This window comes from Oryza sativa, chromosome 6, assembly GCF_034140825.1.
Source record: "Oryza sativa Japonica Group chromosome 6, ASM3414082v1".
Classification (NCBI taxonomy): domain Eukaryota; kingdom Viridiplantae; phylum Streptophyta; class Magnoliopsida; order Poales; family Poaceae; genus Oryza; species Oryza sativa.
In genome coordinates, this window is record NC_089040.1 from 17,296,702 (window position 1) to 17,315,759 (window position 19,058).

Sequence of the window (19,058 nt, forward strand, 5' to 3'; positions counted from 1 at the left end):
CTTCAAGATAATGGCTAGCAGGACTCTTCGTGAGTTCGCTGCTCCCTCTACTGACAATGTGGCCGTCGGGCCGCAAGTCAACATAGGAGAGGTGGATTTCGACTTTAAGTCTAGCCTCATCACGATGGCGCAGGCTAGCCCGTTCTGTGGCAAGCCTAATGAGGATGCCAATGCTCATCTGCAGCAATTCCTGGAGACATGCAGCATGTACACCATCAAGGGTGTCAGTCCCGACGCCGTCAGGCTGCGGCTATTTCTGTTCTCTCTTCTCGGGAGAGCGAAACAGTGGTTCTATGCCAACCGTGCTGCTATCAACACCTGGGATAAATGCTCTATGGCATTCCTCTCGAAGTTCTTCCCAATGGGCAAAACCAACGCCCTTCGTGGACGAATTTTCAGTTTCCAGCAGACAAGGGACGAGTCCATTCCTGAAGCATGGGAACGACTGCAGGAGTACGTGGCCGCCTGTCCTCATCATGGGATGGACGACTGGCTGATCCTGCAGAACTTTTACAATGGGCTCACCCCAATGTCCCGCGATCACCTGGACGCGGCAGCTGGAGGAGCGTTCTTCTCTAAAATGGTTCAAGGAGCCGTTGATCTCATAGAGAAGATGGTCTCCAATATGGGTTGGAGCGAGGAACGACTCTAGACCCGTCAGCGAGGCATGCACACCGTCAAGGACACGGAACTACTTGCTGCCAAGCTGGACCTCCTCATGAAACGCTTGGACGACCACGAGAAAAGGCCACAAGGCACCGTCAAGGCCTTGGACACACACGTCACGTGTGAGGTCTGCGGCAGCACGGGTCATTCTGGGAATGATTGCCCAGAGACCCATGAGGAGGCGATGTACATTGGCAACAAAAACAACGGGTATAGTCCACAAGGAGGTCAGGGGTGGAACCAACCACGCCCACATTATCAAGGAGGTAATAATAACGGTAACTTCTCTAACCAACCCTCCTTGAAGGATCTTGTTTTTACGCAAGCTAAAACCACTGATGCGCTAAGCAAAAAGCTTGCTGCCAATGATAAGATCCTAGAGAACATAAACGTCAAGCTAGATAGCTTCGCTTCTGCATTTCAGAGCTAGCTGAGCTTTAATAAGATGATAGAAACCCAGTTAGCTCAGTTGGCATCCCTAGTCCCTGCAAATGAAATTGGGAGGATTCCGGGGCAACTCGACTCCTCCATTGAGAATGTTAAGGCGATCACAACGAGGGGAGGTAAGTCCACTTGTGATCTGCCATATCCTAACCCTGCAGGAACTAGTGGGATGTCAAAAGAAACGCCATCTAATAACTCAGCTGACAAGGAGATTCAGCCAGAGAAGAACGTGCCGCAGGAGTACGGAGACACGCGGTGGCTGCCATTCCCTCAACGGAGTAGGAAACCGTCAGTGGACGAGCAGTTCGCTCGTTTTGTTGAAGTGATCCAAAAGATCTACATCAATGTGCCATTGTTGGACGCTATGCAAGTGCCAACATACGCCCGTTATCTCAAGGACATACTCAACAACAAGAGACCGCTCCCAACAACGGAGGTGGTTAAGCTGACGGAACACTGCAGCAACGTCATACTCCACAAGCTTCCAGAGAAGAAGAAAGATCCGGGGTGTCCCACGATCACCTGCTCGATCGGGGCACAATAATTCAACCAGGCCTTGTGCGACCTTGGAGCCAGCATCAGCGTCATGCCCAAAGACGTCTTTGACAAGCTCAACTTCACGGTGTTGGCACCAACACCGATGCGCCTCCAACTGGCTGACTCATCAGTCCGTTACCCGACAGGGATAGCGGGAGGACGTGCCAGTCAAGGTACGGGATTTCTTCATCCCAGTTGATTTTGTGGTGCTGGACATGGACACGGGAAAGGAGACGCCGCTCATCCTGGGGCGTCCGTTCCTTAGCACCGCAGGAGCCAACATTGACATGGGAACGGGGAGTATCCGTTTCCATATCAATGGGAAGGAGGAAAAATTTGAGTTTCAACCGAGGACGGAATAATGCTCCATGGTCAGAATCAAGTACGGGCCAAACCCGCAGAATATTCAAGAGGTTGAAGTGGAGCCACCCAAGACGGATAGCCTGGTAAAATTCATGCAGAACTTCCTGGAGAAGGAAACAACAATGCCCAGGAAATGTTATTGGAGGAAGCCGGTAAAATCACCTGTACTGGCCAAGAAGTTAGAGCAATCAGCTCAGAGGAAGCCGTCTTCCGCACCAAAATCAAAAAAGGTGTGGAAGGAAAACCCAAAGACGCCCGCTCCATCACCTCCGGAGACGTGTGAAAAATCCGCGCTCTAAATCGGAAGGAGGTACGGTCTTGCACGTCAGACTTTAAATGACGCGACCTTCGCCAACAGGTAAATTAGTATGTATCCGCATATTTGCCTCCAACAATTTGAATTTTTGCATCACCACATATTTGAATTTCAAAATTGCATTTAGGGTTTTTGAATGTTGAGGAAACCCTTCAAATGAATTTTTCAGAGCAAACTAAAATAAAATTTTCAACAAAAATTCACTGTGCCACGACCACACTAACCGAAAGTGGGGCCGGTTGGGCCCACTAGGGGTTCGGCCGAACCCACTAGTTCAGCCGAACCGGCCAGGCCAATGGACGGCTGCCTCCTCTTTTGAGGCAACGGCTAGTGGGTCCCATAGGTTAGTTTCGACCGTTGTGGGTGCACTATTTATGCCAACCGGCCGAGAGAGGGAACTCTACCCCATTTCAACACATTTTCATTCCCTCTCTAAAGTTTGCTCTCAAGTTCATTCAAGTTTTGATAGTTTTCCTCAAAGTTCAAATCATTTAGTTGCATATATACAAGTTGCTTTGGTGAAACTAACCGGTGGGTGAAACTCTTGTCATTTCTAACCCCCACCGAGTTAGCCCATTCTTGCTCCATTATGCAGTATGAGGAGGCGACTGTCTCGTCCGTTCAAGGGATTGGGCTCTTCATTAAGTCATCATGATGAGGCTAGTACTCATTTAGCTGATGTTTCGATGGAAGACGCCAACACTCCACGACAACTCTTGAACAACGCTGACCTCGACCTTGTGAGTGATCGGGAGAGACAAGCCTACTACATGCTGAGCGACCGGGAGTATGCTCAGACGCGAGAATACTCACCGGAGTTGCTGAAAAAGATAGGTATGGATGTTGAATTTCGTTCTATTTGGAAAGCTGTTGGTTAGCAGAGATTTGCTGTGGTAGACGAGCCTGGTTCTCGTTTGCTTACTTTGCAATTTCTGTGCACTTTGAAAGAAATAGAAGATAGTATTTCTTTTCGCTTTTTCCGTAAGGAGTTCACGCTCACATGGAAAGGCTTGAGTACAATTCTTGGTTTTCATGATTCCTGTAAAATGATCTCCAGAAAGGAATTTCTGGGTTCGAGAAAAATAGGTTTTGGGAAGATATTTCTGGTGCTCCAATTTGCAAGAAACCTAGAACGAATGATATCCATAATCCTACACTTAGGCTCATGCACAAATGGATTGCTATGACTTTGTTTCCTAGAGGTGATCTGAGACCCATTAGGGGAGATGAATTAATTATCATGTTTGCCATGGTTAGAAACAACAAAATTTCTCCCGTAAAATGTATGATAAGGCAATGGTTAGAAAGTGTAAAGTTCTCTGCTCTTGTTGAGTGCACTTCTCTGATTACTCGGATAGCAAAAGGGCTAGGGGTCATTAGCAACCAAATTGCTTTTATCTCAGCCGCTCGTCCGCGTATTGATGAGGCTTACCTAGTGCAAGGGCATATTTTGAAACATGGAGCAGATGGATCTTTGATATACTTTTTCCCCGGTTGTACAAATGAAATCCCGTTGCCAAATGCGGGGTATCATTTGTACAACTGCCATGAACTAACCATTCCCCTGTAGACCATAGAAGAATCTCGTACAAGTGGAACATACAGGGAGACGTGCAACATGACAAGGAACGAACAAGAAAGTTCATCATCCTCGACACCCATGCAATTGTATGAGGTAGGTTGGGCACCAACTGGGGATGCACCCGGATGGACCCAAGCTCCACACCATAGCTTAGGAGTCTCAACCTGGTCAAGCGTCAGTGAGGACCGGTGGCATGCGCTTCATGACATCCAATGGGGTGACAATCAACCTCCCAGATCAAGTAGTGTGCCTCCCTCTCTAAGTGAATGGCGCTCAAGTTCCTCTCGTTGGGACTTGGGTGAAATCACTAGGAGAATGGACACCCTTGATGTGCAGACGGGGGAGATCTAGTACAACCTCACGGAACACATAGCTCAAACGCAAGAATGGCAACAATCTGCTGATGCTCAGTTCACCAACATCAACAACATAATGTAGCAACAACATGATGACCTTCAGGCGTACTTTCGCTTTCAAGGGTTCAATCCTCATCAAAGACCCTGAGCGAAAGCCAAGCTTGGGGGAGACCTCGCTCCGCCCCATTGAGGTAACTTGTATCACATTGCATATTTCCCTTTCCAATTGCATATTTGCTTTTCAATTGCATCTTATAAAACTTGAAAACAACATAAAAATTTGTAAAATAGAAAATACCAAAAAGATAGGATAGGTTTGAGTCATGCTAGGTAAGACAAGCTAGTTCTCTTTGTTGAAATGACGAATAGTTGCTTTGTTTTATATCTCTGATATTTGGGTTCTTGGTAAGTACTTCTCAAAGATTGAATAAAAGTAGCCAACAATTATACGGGAACCTGAGGTGAATGGTTGGTTGGTGTTCTTGAGGTCTTACCTGCTCCGACAGGTTATGGACCTCGGCGGCGCGCCAGTCCGGCGCTTCACCGCCGGTCGCTTCGACGGCAGGGTTTCATTGGCGAACTCGCTAAGGCTGTCAACAAGCTCGTCCCTCCCCTGCTTGAACAGCGTGTAGCTCCCGCTCCCGCTCCCCGACCCGCACGACAACGCGCCGGTGGTGCGCGCGGCGCCCAACCCCTCCTCCTCCTCGCGCGGGGCAGCGGCGTCGATGTCCTCGTCGTCGTCGTCCGCGGGCAGCGCCGACACCACGACCGCATTGCTGCCGCAGATGCTCAGCCCACGTCGGCCGAGCGGGACAAGGAGGCGGAGAAAGCAGAGAAGCCGCCGCGCTTGCACGCCGCCTCCGCCGGCAGCCGTCGCGGCGCCGCCCTCCCGCCTCGCCTCGGCCAGCTTGCAGTTGCAGAGAAGCGAGATAGAGAGAGAGATGAGGAAGGGAGAGAAGAGAGGAAAGAGAAGGGGGTGACGTGGACACCTGACATGTGGGGTACAGTGGGTCACACACTGACTCAGCCGCCACATAGACTAAAACTGGGGTCAAAACCACCGAAGGACCTCAGGTGACCGGTTTTGTACAGTTAAGGGACCCCGCATATCTAGTTTTGTGGTTCGGGGACGCTTTTGTATCCCGACGACAAGTTGAGGGACCTTCGGTGTACTTTTTCCTCCCAGAGTCCAATTTTCTCCCTCCTTCAATCGGGCCTAGTAAATGAAACCACAGAAAAAGTCTAATTTACTTCCCCGTCGCTACAGTGTCATCTTCTACCTGCAGAGCTCCTGTTCGTCCTGATCCGGCTCTGACTTCTCCTCCAAATCTGGCCTCCCCTTTCTATATTTTCCAGAATTAGTTGAGGGGATTTGTTTCCCTTATCCTTCTTTTCCGTTTCTCCTAAGAAATCTGATTTTATCCCTTTGATTCGAGTTCAAATCGGCTGGATAAACCTTATCCCAAAACGGTGAACCCTAGTATTTCCCAGCACAATTCCTTGCGTTCCAAGCCCGATCTGTTCCCATGCTCTCCTCTTTGGTTTGCCACCCTCGCCCGAAGCGCCGCTGCCACTGCCATCCGAAGCCGCCTCGGTCGCCTGCGCTCTGCTCGTCGCCTCCCTCGGCACCGCAGCAGCGAGGAGAACCCCGTCCACCCCTCCGTTGCCGCCACTCATCGCCGGAAAGTCGTAGCCGCCGTGGACCCGAACCTCGCTGCCCTTCCGAGCACGTCGCCGGCCGTCTCCTTGCCGTTCGTCGCCACATAAGTGTTGGTAAGGATCGTCGCGTCCTCCTCTTCCTCTCCATACTCTCGGTTTCCGCCGTTCGCTGTCCTCACCGCCGACCAGAGCCGCCAGCTTCGATTCCGCGTGGCTGCCATGTCACTCGCCGCGTCAACCCCTCCATCCTCCGTGGCGTCTACGTTTTCTATATGCGTGGCCTCCATCCAAACTTTAGATCAGATCAATCTGAGCCATCCGATATTGGTCAACTAGGTCAAAGTTAATCTCACCCGTCCAAAATCAATATAAATCCTTCCCTCTCTTTTTAATGGCATATTGACCCTTTTAATCGTATGTCATCTACTAAATTCGATCCAATAATTTCCGGAGGATGTTTTAAATCTTATCTCTCAGTTATAAATTATTTGTAAATTGTTTAATTAATTTGCAATAGTATTTTCTTTAATAGGCTTTAATTGGAATTAATCTTGTAAAATTCGTAACTAAATCATATCAAGTCAGAATGAGGCCGTTCGAGTCTCTAAATTTATCTAAAATTATGATCAACATGTTTGCTTACTTTTTATGTACTGTTTATTTGGAGTTTCTTAGTCATTTTCCTCGTTTTGCATGTTAGTTTGTCTTTTTTCGTCGTTTCGGAGGTTCGCGAGTACGCCAGAAGTGGTTCAAAAGACTAATTGAAGACCAATTATTCCTAAACACAATCCTTTGAGCATGTTGATCCTATTTTAATTCTCTATTTATTTCAACTGTGTATTTATTTTTGACTGTCACCGGGTGGTGTGAACCTATTCCTTTCTTATGGCCAATTTGCATTAGTTACTCTATTCCTTGATACCTTGGGTTATTATAATTTGACTAGTTGAGCTTTATATATTGGTTCAACTAGATGTTATATATAGTTGCTTAGCCATGCTTAGAAACATTAGCTCATTAATGGGATAAATCATGTTTCACTATCACTTATGGTTATATTTAATGGTAACACACAATGGTCAATCGTGTTATGATAATCAATTGATAATAAAAACCTGGTTAATGATGAGTTGTGAGCACATGGTTTTGATGGCTGTGCTCATGATAATTAAGGACCGGTTCATGAGCTACTGTTGTGAAACATTAACCGTGCCAACCACAAGCTAGCACGGGCAACGGCTTTACCTTTTGTATAGCGTGGTTCATTGTGGGGCACCAGACTGTGAAGCAGCGAGAAGTCCATGGGGGTCACTGGGAGTCCAGGTTATTGAGGGGATGATTATGATCTAGGAATGGTGCACTGTGGTGAGTTGTGTTGTGTGAAGGGCATTGTCACGATTTCCCCATTTGCAGTGCTGTGGTGGTACTTCGGGGCATGGCAACATGTGTGGAATCATGTCTTGTGGGTCTAGTGGTACATTACTGGCCAGAGTAAAACTATTCGAATAGCCGTGCTAACGGTTATGGACGGGTCTAACAATGTTTTTCGTGATTAGTCTCACATTTCTCACAATAATTATTGATGCTATAACTGGTAATAAATTTGGTTAGCTCGTGGTTTAGAATGGTACATTCCTGGTTAGGAGATAGATCTGTACAATTGGGTATGGTTTTATCAGGATGGTTGGGCCTGTGCAACATGGGTGTGCTGTTCAGTGTTGATTAATATTGATGATTAATTACTTTACTGTTTTACTACTTTAAAATGTTTGCTAAATGCTGCTTTTACAAATAAGCCTATATTATACCATCCTTTGGTATCATTGTGCACTTACAATTTGCTGTGTGGCTTGCGGAATATTACATGTACTCACCTTGCAATAATAAATCAAACATCAATTGAAGAAAAATAATCTAGAAGGAGAAGACGTTTGGCTTATACCCCAGTTGAGCTGCCTGTGGGAGTGGAGCCGGAGTTTCGCTAGACCGTTAAACCACTCATGTTTTTCTTTTCTTTTGTAAGTATGTAACGTTATTATTATGATGTATTTGTATATTAAATTGTCAGTTTGTGTACCTCGGTTGATTTCTGGACGAGTATTTTATGCACAAATAAGTTCGGAAATTACTTGTAAATTTCTAGGCGTGACAATAGGTCACATTGAGCACCGAGACATACACAAACACCTCGACGTTGCATCCCTCTTAATAGTACGGCATTCCTAAACTCAAATGTAAATAAGAAGAGAAATATACCAATAGGAATGTCTTCTTTTCATCTTTCTTTCATTGTCTTATGGGACGCTAATGCCGAAACCATTTCACCATATATCTCTTCGTTCTATAAAGCTAATGCCCACTAAATATCTAAACCTCAACATGCAAGCATAGTATTTATTAGCACTCCCAAAATCTACATGCAAGCATGCCACATCAACCCATTAAGCACATAAAATTTAACATGCAAGCATATAGTAATTATGTCTACAATTTATTTCATTCTAAAACTAAGCATACACATGCTAAATCATCATTCTCAAATCAATTTCGTAATATTTCAATCCAAATCATTTTGTCATTTCTCCAATATCTATCATATTTCCCGCAACAAAGCATGCGGTTACTTGTAGCTTCAAATGGTCTCACACAGTCCATCATGACAAAGCCGTCACTCGCCCTTCACCACCGGATTTTGTTCTTCGCGCCAAGCCCCTTGCTTGCCCTTCACCACCGCATGGTCCATCGTGACCGAGCATCGCTTGCCCTTCACCGTCTTGCCATAGTAGCCACTTCGTATCCCACATCTTCAATATCTTCACTTTGTCATCCTTGGTATCTTTAGGTGTAGTGATATCACTTGAGCATCAATACCTTTGCAATCCTTGGGGCCTATTTCTCTCATTCAACTCAATGAAATTATTAATCTCAATGATCCGGTTGTCAACCTCCACATGTTGACTAACCAATCGCATGTATAAAAGGATATGAATAAATGATGGGTATTAATCAACACCATAAGTGTCATATACTCAAATATATGCTCACATGTAAAAATCCCAATTAAATAAAAGTGAATAACTTGGATCAAGTACATGCATAACCAAGATATAGGATTTGCTCGCAAGACTATGCATAACAAAGATATGAAACATTGAGAGCTTATCCTATACAAGAATAGAAGGCATTTCTCAAATATGGATATTAAAATAAAAACACACCTTCATCATCTTCATGTTCTCAATGTAAATAGACTAAATAAGAGATAAGAATCACACAAGACATTAGTCTCACACATGCATATGTTAATCACGTGGAAATATTATATATGAACATATCAATATGTACATGGAGAGAAATAGTGATACATATAGCTTGATCTCCATGCATTTCATCCTTGTGATTTAGGTCCACCATCAATGAACGGTTCTATCTCAACTCATATGAAGTCCGGGAATCACCTCTCACACACTCCACTTTCATATCCACATGAGACTAGGCAAAGAAATGCTTATAAAAACATTAGTAGAAACATAATTGGATTTTTCATTAATCATCAAAACCAAATTAATGGCACTTGAACTTTCATACTTAATTAATCATTAGCTAATAGATATCCCTTTTGTGTGCGTGACTAATTCTACCTCACAAAGACAGCTTAAAAGACACAACAACATATTTTAATTCTCTTATGTAGGAGCTGATTGTTAAAGTTTGTATTTAACGACTGTTAATAGACGACTCTTGCTTAGTTAAAACTTAATGAAAGGCATCCGCCAATCGTTATCCAGCATGGAAACTTGTCTTGATGCATTATCTTCCAAAACTTTTGTCTTCGAAACAATCGGCTCTTGAAGGTGCTCAATGAAGACGTCAGTCGGAGCATGTTACCGCAAAGACCTGAAGCTGGCAAACATGCCTGCATCTTCATTATTATGCCCTAACATACGAGAAAGCTCCAAGCCATCAAAACCACCTCCAATTTGCATACTTCCTAGAGATAGGCAGTCAAATTGTCAATCAGGCAAGACCAATCCTTCATGACTTGATTAACAACCAACTACGAATCACCACGGACAATCAACCGAGATGTAAGCCATGAAGAAGGGCTTCATACTTGGCCACGTCATGTGATGTTGGACAATGAATTTGAAGAACATATCTCAATCGCTCCCTAGTCGGTGAAATTACAACAACCCCAGCTCCAACTCCTAGAACCCATAGATATCCATCAAATACATGGTCCAATATTCTAGCTTTGTTGCAGGCGCTTCCAATTTGGCCTCCATCTACTCGGCAACAAAATTCACTAACATATAGGACTTAATTGATGTGCGGGCCTTGAAAGATGTATCAAAAGGCATAAGCTCCATAACCCACTTTGCGATCTGCCCTATAGCTTCGCGGTTATGGAGAACGTTGCCAGGCGGAAAAGATGTAACCACAGTAACCGGATAACTTTGAAAATAATGGGGTAACTTCCTAACTATAATCAACACTCCATACAACATCTTCTAAACTTGAGGGTAGAGTGTCTTCGAGTTGGCCAGGATCTCACTAATGAAATAGATCGGCCTTTGAACCTTCTAGACATGTCCTTCCTCCTCACGCTAAACAATCAAGAACGTGCTGACCATATGAGAAGTTGCCGACACATATAATAACAAAGGCTCCTACGGCATTGGCGATGCTAGCACGAGAGGCGTCGTCAAAATACTCTTAAAGTCTTCATAGGCTTGCTGGGCTTTGAGTGTCCATTGAAAATCTTAAGTCTTCTTCAAGAGCTTGAAAAAGGGCATGCCTTGCTCTACAAGCCATGAAACAAAACGGCTAAGTGCCACCATGCACCCAATCAACTTCTGAACATCCTTCTATGTACTAGGCGGTTGCATGTTGCATATTGGATTAATATTCTACGGGTTGGCTTCGATGCCGCGATGCGACACCGTAAAACTAAGCAGCTTCCCTGACAGTACTCTGAAGGTACACATATCCGAGTTCAACTTCATCCTAAAGACCCGAATATTTTTGAAGATTTCTTCCAAATCAGCAATCAAATCATCCTTACGCATGGTCTTGATGATGGCATCGTCGATGTAGGCCTCCACATTGCGCTCGAGCTATGACTGCAAACATCTTTGGATCATGCATTGGTACGTGGCCCCAGCATTCTTGAAGCCAAAAGGCATAGTGATGTAGCAATATGCGTCGAACGGTGTGATGAAAGAGGTCTTCAAGCAATCAGACTCCTTCAAGTTGATCTGATGATATCTCGAATAACAGTCGAGGTCATACCTTGACCACTCATAGATGTGGTGGCAGATTCGCTACCACGCTGGTTGAGGACCAGGTGTGCTCGATCACTTGTAGAGGTGGTGGAATGTTCGCTACTACATTGGTCAAGCGAGGACCAGGTATGTAGTCATACCTCGACCACTCGTAGAGGTGATGGGAGGATTGCTACGATATTTGTCACGCAAGGACCAGGGGTAGTTGTACCTCCACCACTCGTAGAGGTGGTGGGACTACTACAACCGTTGGTCTCGTGAAGATCAAGTATAGTCAGCCATGGTGATTGTCACGCCTAGAAATTTAGCCCAAATTTCCAGACTATTTTGTGTATTAAATCCCTGTCCAGGAATCAGGCAGGGTACACAAAACGACAAAGAATAAACGGTACCAAACATAAATAAAGCGTAAATACTTACAAAAGAGGCACTTAGTCCTCATATCGAAACGAAAGTAGCAGCAGCGGAAAAAGGCGATCCTAGCGAGGCTTTAGCTCCACTCCACAGGCAAAACTCAACTGGGGTTTGAGCCTTGGTCCTCTAACTCCGTCTTCAGCTCAGAAGCACTACACTTCTAAAAAGTGGGAATAATAGCAAGGCTAAGTACAACCACATTACTCAACAAGAAACACCAATGATGCAGATGTGCAAGGGGATACAAGGATGGCTTGTGGCTATTTGCATAAATGGCAGTTGTAAAGCATTTTATTAAGCAAAACAGTAAAACTGTTGATTAATTAAGATAACATTAAATCTCCACTGATTAATGCTACACCACGTTGAACAGGCCCAACCATCCCACCTGAACTATCAGTGCATTGAGTCGATTTATTAAGGGTAAGACTAATCACGGTGAATCTGATCGATCGCCCATAACCGCGGGCACGGCTATTCGAATAGTTTTACTCTGGCCAGAGGTGCACAACTATACCCACAAGACACAATCCACCAGCATGTCACCGTGCTATGCATGACATGTCACCATGTTGAGTGATTGTGACAAGAACTTTCATACACACCTCAGATTTCACCCCCACTCCTTAACTGGCAGCGGGCAGTCCCCTCTCGTGCCTAGGTAAATTTGGAAGTGACAAAGATCGTCGCAGGGTCCATCCCGCTCCATCACGCCCACCCTTGCCTGGATGCGTCAACCAGAGAAAAGCTATACTTCAAGTCAGGCAGTTACCCATTCCCGCTTGTGGCAAGCGTTGTATTTCTAGTGCATCCTGCGAACCGGTCCTTAATTGCCGTGGATGCGACCAGCAAAACCATGCACCCACAGCCCACCATTAAGTTGCATTTTAGTTGGATAATTACGACCAATGAAACATGGTCGGATGTCTCAAGCACGCAGCTCGTCATGATACTAAAAGGTCTAATACTGTAATTATCCCATCAACGAGCTAGTGGTAATTAAGCATGGCTAAGCATAAAGTTCTAGCTAGGTCATCATAGTAACACAAGCTAGGTGATTTATCGCCCAAAGTTGACAAAGGACAGATATCAAATAATATGGCACAAGCAAGCAGATAGGTAAACCCTGATCCCATGTAATTTGCAAAACATGCATATTTATTTGCAAACGGGAAAACATTTGTAAAGTAGGATCAAAATGCTCAAGGAGAATGTGTGACTTGCCTTGCTTCTTCAAACAATCTTCTGCACTCTTTTCCTCGCGACCGCGGACTTCCGAAACGACAGATTCTACACACTGGCACACAAAAGAGGAAAAACCCTAATAAAAACATAGAAAACAGTACATAAAAAGTAAACAAACATGTAGAGCTCAATTTTAGATGAATTTTGCAAGTTGAATGGCCCAATTTGGAGTTCGTATGAATTAGATATGAATTTTAGAGGTTTTGAGCCATTTTAATGGATTTATTGAATTATACTCAATTTATGACGCAATTAATAATGAATTATGATGTCAGCCGAGGGGGGAAGAGGTGGCGCCGACAAGCGGACCCCACCTCTCGGTGACTCAAGGGGCTCGGGCGCACGGTGGACCAGGTCCACGTGCGGCTCGGGAGAGTGCACCACATGGCGCACACGTAGCGCCGACGCAGCACCGATGTGGCGACCACGCTGGCGGACACAAGGACGGCCCTAATCAGCCAAGGGCCGATCGGACGGCCGAAGCAGCCGGACGGCACGGCCGCACAGGCGCTCCCGCAAGGCAGCTGGCCGACGAGCGGCGGCGGCTGCCGGGCCTGAGACCACCGGCGACGACACCGGCGGCGAGTGGCAACGGCGCGAGGGGCGGCGAGAGGAAACCAAGGGGACGGAGAGGAAGGAGGGGAGCTCACCGAGCGGCCAAACGGCGGAAGGAGGCGGCGGCGGGCTCCTCGGGGTGACTTGCAACAGCGGTCCAGCGGTGTTCCGCGAGCGGGAATAGGTGGACGACAGCCAGAAGAACCTGGGGAATTTGGTGGTTGGGTTAGGAGAAAGGGAAAATGCGCGACGAGACGGGGAAAAGTGGCCGGAGGCCGGCAGATTGAGGCGAAGCTCACCACAACGGGGAGAAGAAGGTTGCGGTGGCGATTGGAGCCGGTGGAGCGTTGGCTGAGCATGTCCTCATGGTGGTGGAGCTAATGGTGGTCGTGGCATGACTTGGGGTGGTCAGGAGCGGCAACGAGCGCCAGCCGGAGGTGGCAAATGGCAGTGGCCGCTCAGGTTCGCGGTGGGAGCAGTGCTTCGAGGGTAGAGGAGGGAGATGGAGTAGATGCCGAGCTACGCACGATGGCTGCGGTGCCAGGGAAGGCGACGCCGCAGCGCGAGGTGGACTAGAGAGGCGACGCAGCGCGGCTGGAGGCTGCAATGGTGGCGGAGAGAGACAGTGAACGTGGCGGCGGTGTTTCGGCAATGGATTAGGGAAGAGAAGTGGTGGACGGGGTGTGGTGGGGCGTGGCGGCAGTATGGGTGGCGGCGGCATGGCCAGGCGAGGTGATGCTCGCCGGCGGGAGGTGGCTGGAGGCGGCGGTGGCTCGGGTTGGTGGTGGCGGCGAGGTTTCGGCGGCGGTTTGGGGAGGAAAGTGGTGGCCGGGCTTGCTCTCGCGGTGGCAAAGCCGGTGGTGGTGGCGGCGCGATGCGGCGGCGGCTATGGCGGCGGTAGCGCGCGGCTGAAGCTCGCCAGGAAGCGGCGGAGGTGGGAGACGGCGTGGGGAGAGCGAGTAAGGCGACAGGAAGCTCGAGGGAGGAGGGGAAACGGGCCGGGCGATGCTTTATATGGGCGTAGGGGAGGGAAATCGTGGCCGAGAGGGGCGGAATCGGGCGGCAACGGCCGACGCCGACGTGGGGTGGTGGTGGCTCGATTCCAGCGCAATTTTTGGGGAAAAGTGGGGGATTTGGTGGAGGAGATGGAGGGGGTCATGCCCACGCTGTCGGTTGCGAGCGCGGGGGCCGAAAATGGGCGGAAGAGGCGGCGACGTGGGGTGGCAATGGCGGCAGTTGCCGGCTCTGGATGGCTGGGGGTTAGGGATGACAGGTGGGACCCACGGGTCCCACATGTCGGCCGGAAAGAGAAGAGTTGGGGAGGGGGTTAAGTGGACTTGCAATGGAGAGGCGAACAGGGCGGTGGCCCAAGAAAGGAGAGGGGAGAAGGAGGGCGGCCCGAGAGGGGAAGGAGACTTGGGCCGGGGACGGCCCAAAGCAAAGAAGGAGGATTTAAATTGGTTTTATTTTTATTTTAATTGATGAAATGAACTTTGTATTGTTAAAATTATTTCCTGAGCTCCGATAATTCACGGAAAAATCTAGAGAGTATTTTAGGGCACAAAGAATATTAAAAAATATTCTCAGCCAATGATTTTTAAAGGAAAATTTTAATTTCCCCTATAATTTCACTTGATTAAATTGCTTTAACTTTTATTTAATTTGTAGAAAAATGCATTATTTAATGATTTTTATTCCCGATCGAAAATCAGGGCGTTATAGTGATGCCCCGATTTTCGTTCTAGATTAAAAATCATTAAATAATGCATTTCTAGAAACTATATTAAAAGTTAGAGAAATTTAATCAAGTGAATTAATGAGGGAAATAAAAATTTCCTTTAAAAATCATGGCCAAAAATATTTTTTAATATTCTCCATGCACTAATATACTCTCTAAAATTTCCCGTGAATTTTTGGAGCTCAAGAAGTAATTTTAAATATCACAAAGCTCATTTAATCAATTAATTAAATAGAAAAACAAATAAAATCTCTTTCCTGGTTCTTGGGCCATTTTGGGTCCAAGTTTCCTTTCTCTCCCCGTGGCCCGTGTGGCCCGCCCTTTTCCCTCTCTCGGGCCGATTGTCCACTCCTCCGTCCCCTCCTTGGGCCGTCAGCCCACTTTTGCCCCCTCCCTTACCAGTTCACATCCCTCCCAACTTCCCCTGTCTCTCTTCAATAGGAAGGACGCGTGGTCCCACCTCTCAACAACCGCCATGGCCGCCATCCTCTTCCACCTCCGTCCCCACTGCCTCCGAAAATCGGCGCCTCCCGAGTCGTTTCCCACCCCATGTTGCCGCCCCAGTCTATAGTCATGCTTCCCGAGCCTATATAAACCCTCCTTGAGCTCCCTATCTTGCCCCTCCCCCAAATTTCCTGAACGTCCCACGTCCTCTCCAACTCTCCCTAGGACGAGCCGGTGATCCGCTGCCCGTTGCCGATCTCCAGCTGTGCGCTGCCGCCACCCTAGCCACCTCCACTCCACTCTGCCACAATCGTCGACTTCGCCACGCCGAGCACAACCCCGTCTACCGCTCATTTTTCACTCGCCTCTCCCCGAAGCCTAGTCTTTGCCGCACACCCGGCCCACCACCTCCTTCTGCCACCTCTAGTCACCTTGCACTGCCGCTCGAGGCCATGTGGGGCCATGCCGTTGCCACCTCCGGTTTCACCAAGTCGCAACGCACCTTGGCCACTGTTACGCTCCCTTAAACCACTTCGCTGAGCCACCTTACCTCCTCCACCATTCCACTGCTTGCGGCTGCCTCGAGCCACCGCTAGGGTCGCCAACAAGCTGCAGAGCCGCCTCCTTCGCGTTCACGGGACCAAGGCATCCCTCGGCTGCCTCCTCCCGGCGTCAGAAGCCTGCCGAAGCCCCCTCTCCTCGCTTGTCAGCACCACTGGGGACCGGCCACCCCCTCGTTCGCCGGACCAGCGCCGCCATCGCCGTGGTCGCCGTTGTCTTCCACGCACCGGTCACCACCATCCTACTCAGGCCCTCTCCTCCTTTTTCCCTCTCCTTTTCGTGGGCACCGCTTCCTCTTCACACTGCGCGCCGCCTCCCGTGTGTGCCGCCGCAGCTCACCGACGGTGGCCTTTGGGTCGGGTGTCGCCTCGCACTACCAGCTCTTGACCGATGTGGGCTGTTGGGTGTGCGCCCTTGTGGTCCATCGCTTCCATGCACTTGGTCCATGGTAGGCGGGCCACCCATGTGCCACTAACGCATGGGGCACGCCTTTGGTGGACTCGATCCACACCCATTCCTCGCTGACGCAATAACCCTTGATTTTCTTTGAGAAAATAAATAACAGTTGTGCAATAAATCAAAATAATTTCCAGAAATTGATTTAAATGGCTCAAAACTTCTAAAATTCATAACTAATTCACACTAACTCCAAATTGAGCCATTCAACTGCAAAATTCATCTAAAATTGAGCTCTACATGTTTGTTTACTCTTTATGTACTGTTTATTTGGTTTTTATTAGATTTTTCCTCGGATTGTGTGCTAGTGCTTAGATTTCGTCATTTCGGAACTTTGTGATAGCAAGGAAAAGAGTCCGGAAGATTGTTTAAAGAAGCAAGCAAGTCACACATTCGCCTTGAGCATATTGAACCTAATCTATGAAAATATTTCACATTTTGTGAATAAATTGCACTTTTTTCTAATTAAATGGGAATAGGGTCAACCTATTTGCTCGCTTGTGCCATGTTCACTTGATATCCGTTCTTTGTTAGACTTGGGTGATAAATTGACTAGCTTGTATTACCTATGTTGACCTTGCTAGAATCATTATATGCTTAGCCATGCTTAATTACCACTAGCTCATATTATGGGATAATCAAATTATCTGCATGTAGTATCTTGATGAGCTGAGAACTCGAGACATTTGGCAATGTTTTATTAGTCGTAATTATCCAACTAAAATATGGCTTAAAGGTGGGCTGTTGGTGCATGGTTTTGTTGGACATGTTGATATTTTTAACGACATTACTAGAAATTATATTTCTAGTAATGGCATCGAAATATTCCCGGTATATTATGGTTACAGATATAATCCGCAAGCGCACGGATATACCATTGTAGCAATTCCACCGAAAGTATTCCAAGATATCATATTTATTTAGTAATTTAAATATGATAAGGGAAGATATGATAAGAGAGAGCTATGCTAATAATTTATATATTACTTGTATACATCAAAGTGTATGTAGGGGTTAATTCATTTTAAAGGGTATGTGACACGAAGAAAGAAGGATCAAGTTATTCACTAAATAAAATCTAGGCTAAGCGGAGAAAGAATAAGAGAAAAAATCATTCCTATACATCTAGTATACAGGTATCCTTAGTTTACACTTACTAGTATACAATCATGTAGCCAATACCCTCTAACTTTGCCCTCCTGGTGTTTAGAGACCACTCCTGATTGTCGAGTTCCTTACAACAATCAATCATAGCCATCCAACCAGAAATGAATATGAAGGAGTACCCATACTAGGAAAGTAGGAAAGTGTCTTTGGACTATATACTATCATGGAGGAATACCTTTATTGAGCTGTCAGCATCAGCGGCCTACATCTATTGTCCCGCAGCATATCTTAACTAATTAAAAGATTGGTATTTTTCCAATTGTCACCTAATTTCTCGTCCATCAATCCGTTTCATCCGTGCGATTCTTCCAATCGTCAATGTCTGATTTTGTCCGTTGGCGTGTAATTTTCCGATCATCACAATACAATTCTATCCGTCACGGTGCATCATCTCACCCTCACGCATGTAGCCCGTATCTAGGTAGTTTCCAATTCTAAATTTCCCAAGTTAAACACGAAACTGAAAGGAATTAGACTCTATTCCACCCAATGAAAAATTAGAAGAAGGATAGATGTGAAAATACCATATCCAAATTTCAAATTTTCATCTGAAAAAAAAGAAACTAAAAGAATCGGACTCTAATCCAACCAAAATTCTAATTCCAACTGGAACAAGAAACTAAAAGAATCAGACTCTAATCCAACCAAATAAAATCATCACAAGAGAAATCTACAAGAGAACTCCAATACACCATAATAAATCAGCAGAGGGTCGATCGCGCTGCAACACGAAACAATAAAAAATTGGATATGAGATTTCCAACTGCACCTTGACCTCCTTCTTCAAGCCTGGCGCTGGATCGATGGCAGCTGGGGATCACTTGATGTCGCGGTGACTCTGCTGGATGCGCCCTCCTCCTCCACCGCTGACCATATCAAGAGAAGATGGGGTGGTCGCCGGCCTCCACCCGTCGCCAGCTTTGCATTGCTAGCCTGGCTGCCCTCTGTCGTGGGCCTTTGCTGTGCTCGTGAGAAACTTGAGTAGAGAGGAAGGGGAGGCTAGAGGTAAAGGATGTGAGCGGGAGGAGAACGAGGAGGAGGAGGCAGAGTGTGCCGGCGGCTGCTCACATGCTTGATCTGGGGTTGCCAAGGTTGGTTTGGGGAAGATCCGGGTGAGTGTGAGCGGCGGCTGAGGATGAGGATAGAGTTGACCGGTCGCTTTCTTCACCCTGGATCCGCGCACGTGGCGGATACATCGACAGGATCGGAGGAGAAAACGGTTCCCCTTTTTCTTTTATTTTTCTTTTTTTAAGGATTCCTTCCCGGTTAG

At 46.8% G+C, this 19,058-nt stretch overlaps 1 protein-coding gene and 1 non-coding gene across 3 annotated transcripts in view; both read right to left on the bottom strand.

The window, feature by feature from the left end:
* The window catches only part of LOC107281457 (uncharacterized), a 29,729-nt gene extending 10,775 nt beyond the window's left edge, over positions 1 to 18,954 (bottom strand). For both annotated transcript variants that reach the window (XR_010741954.1, XR_010741953.1), the window contains exon 1: positions 18,558 to 18,954. The gene's annotated coding sequence lies outside the window, so the exon portion shown is untranslated. The remainder of the gene's footprint in view (positions 1 to 18,557) is intronic.
* On the bottom strand, positions 377 to 483 carry LOC112939477 (small nucleolar RNA R71). The gene has a single exon (XR_003243189.1). It is a non-coding gene; the product is annotated as a small nucleolar RNA R71 (small nucleolar RNA).
* Positions 18,955 to 19,058: the final 104 nt, after the last annotated feature.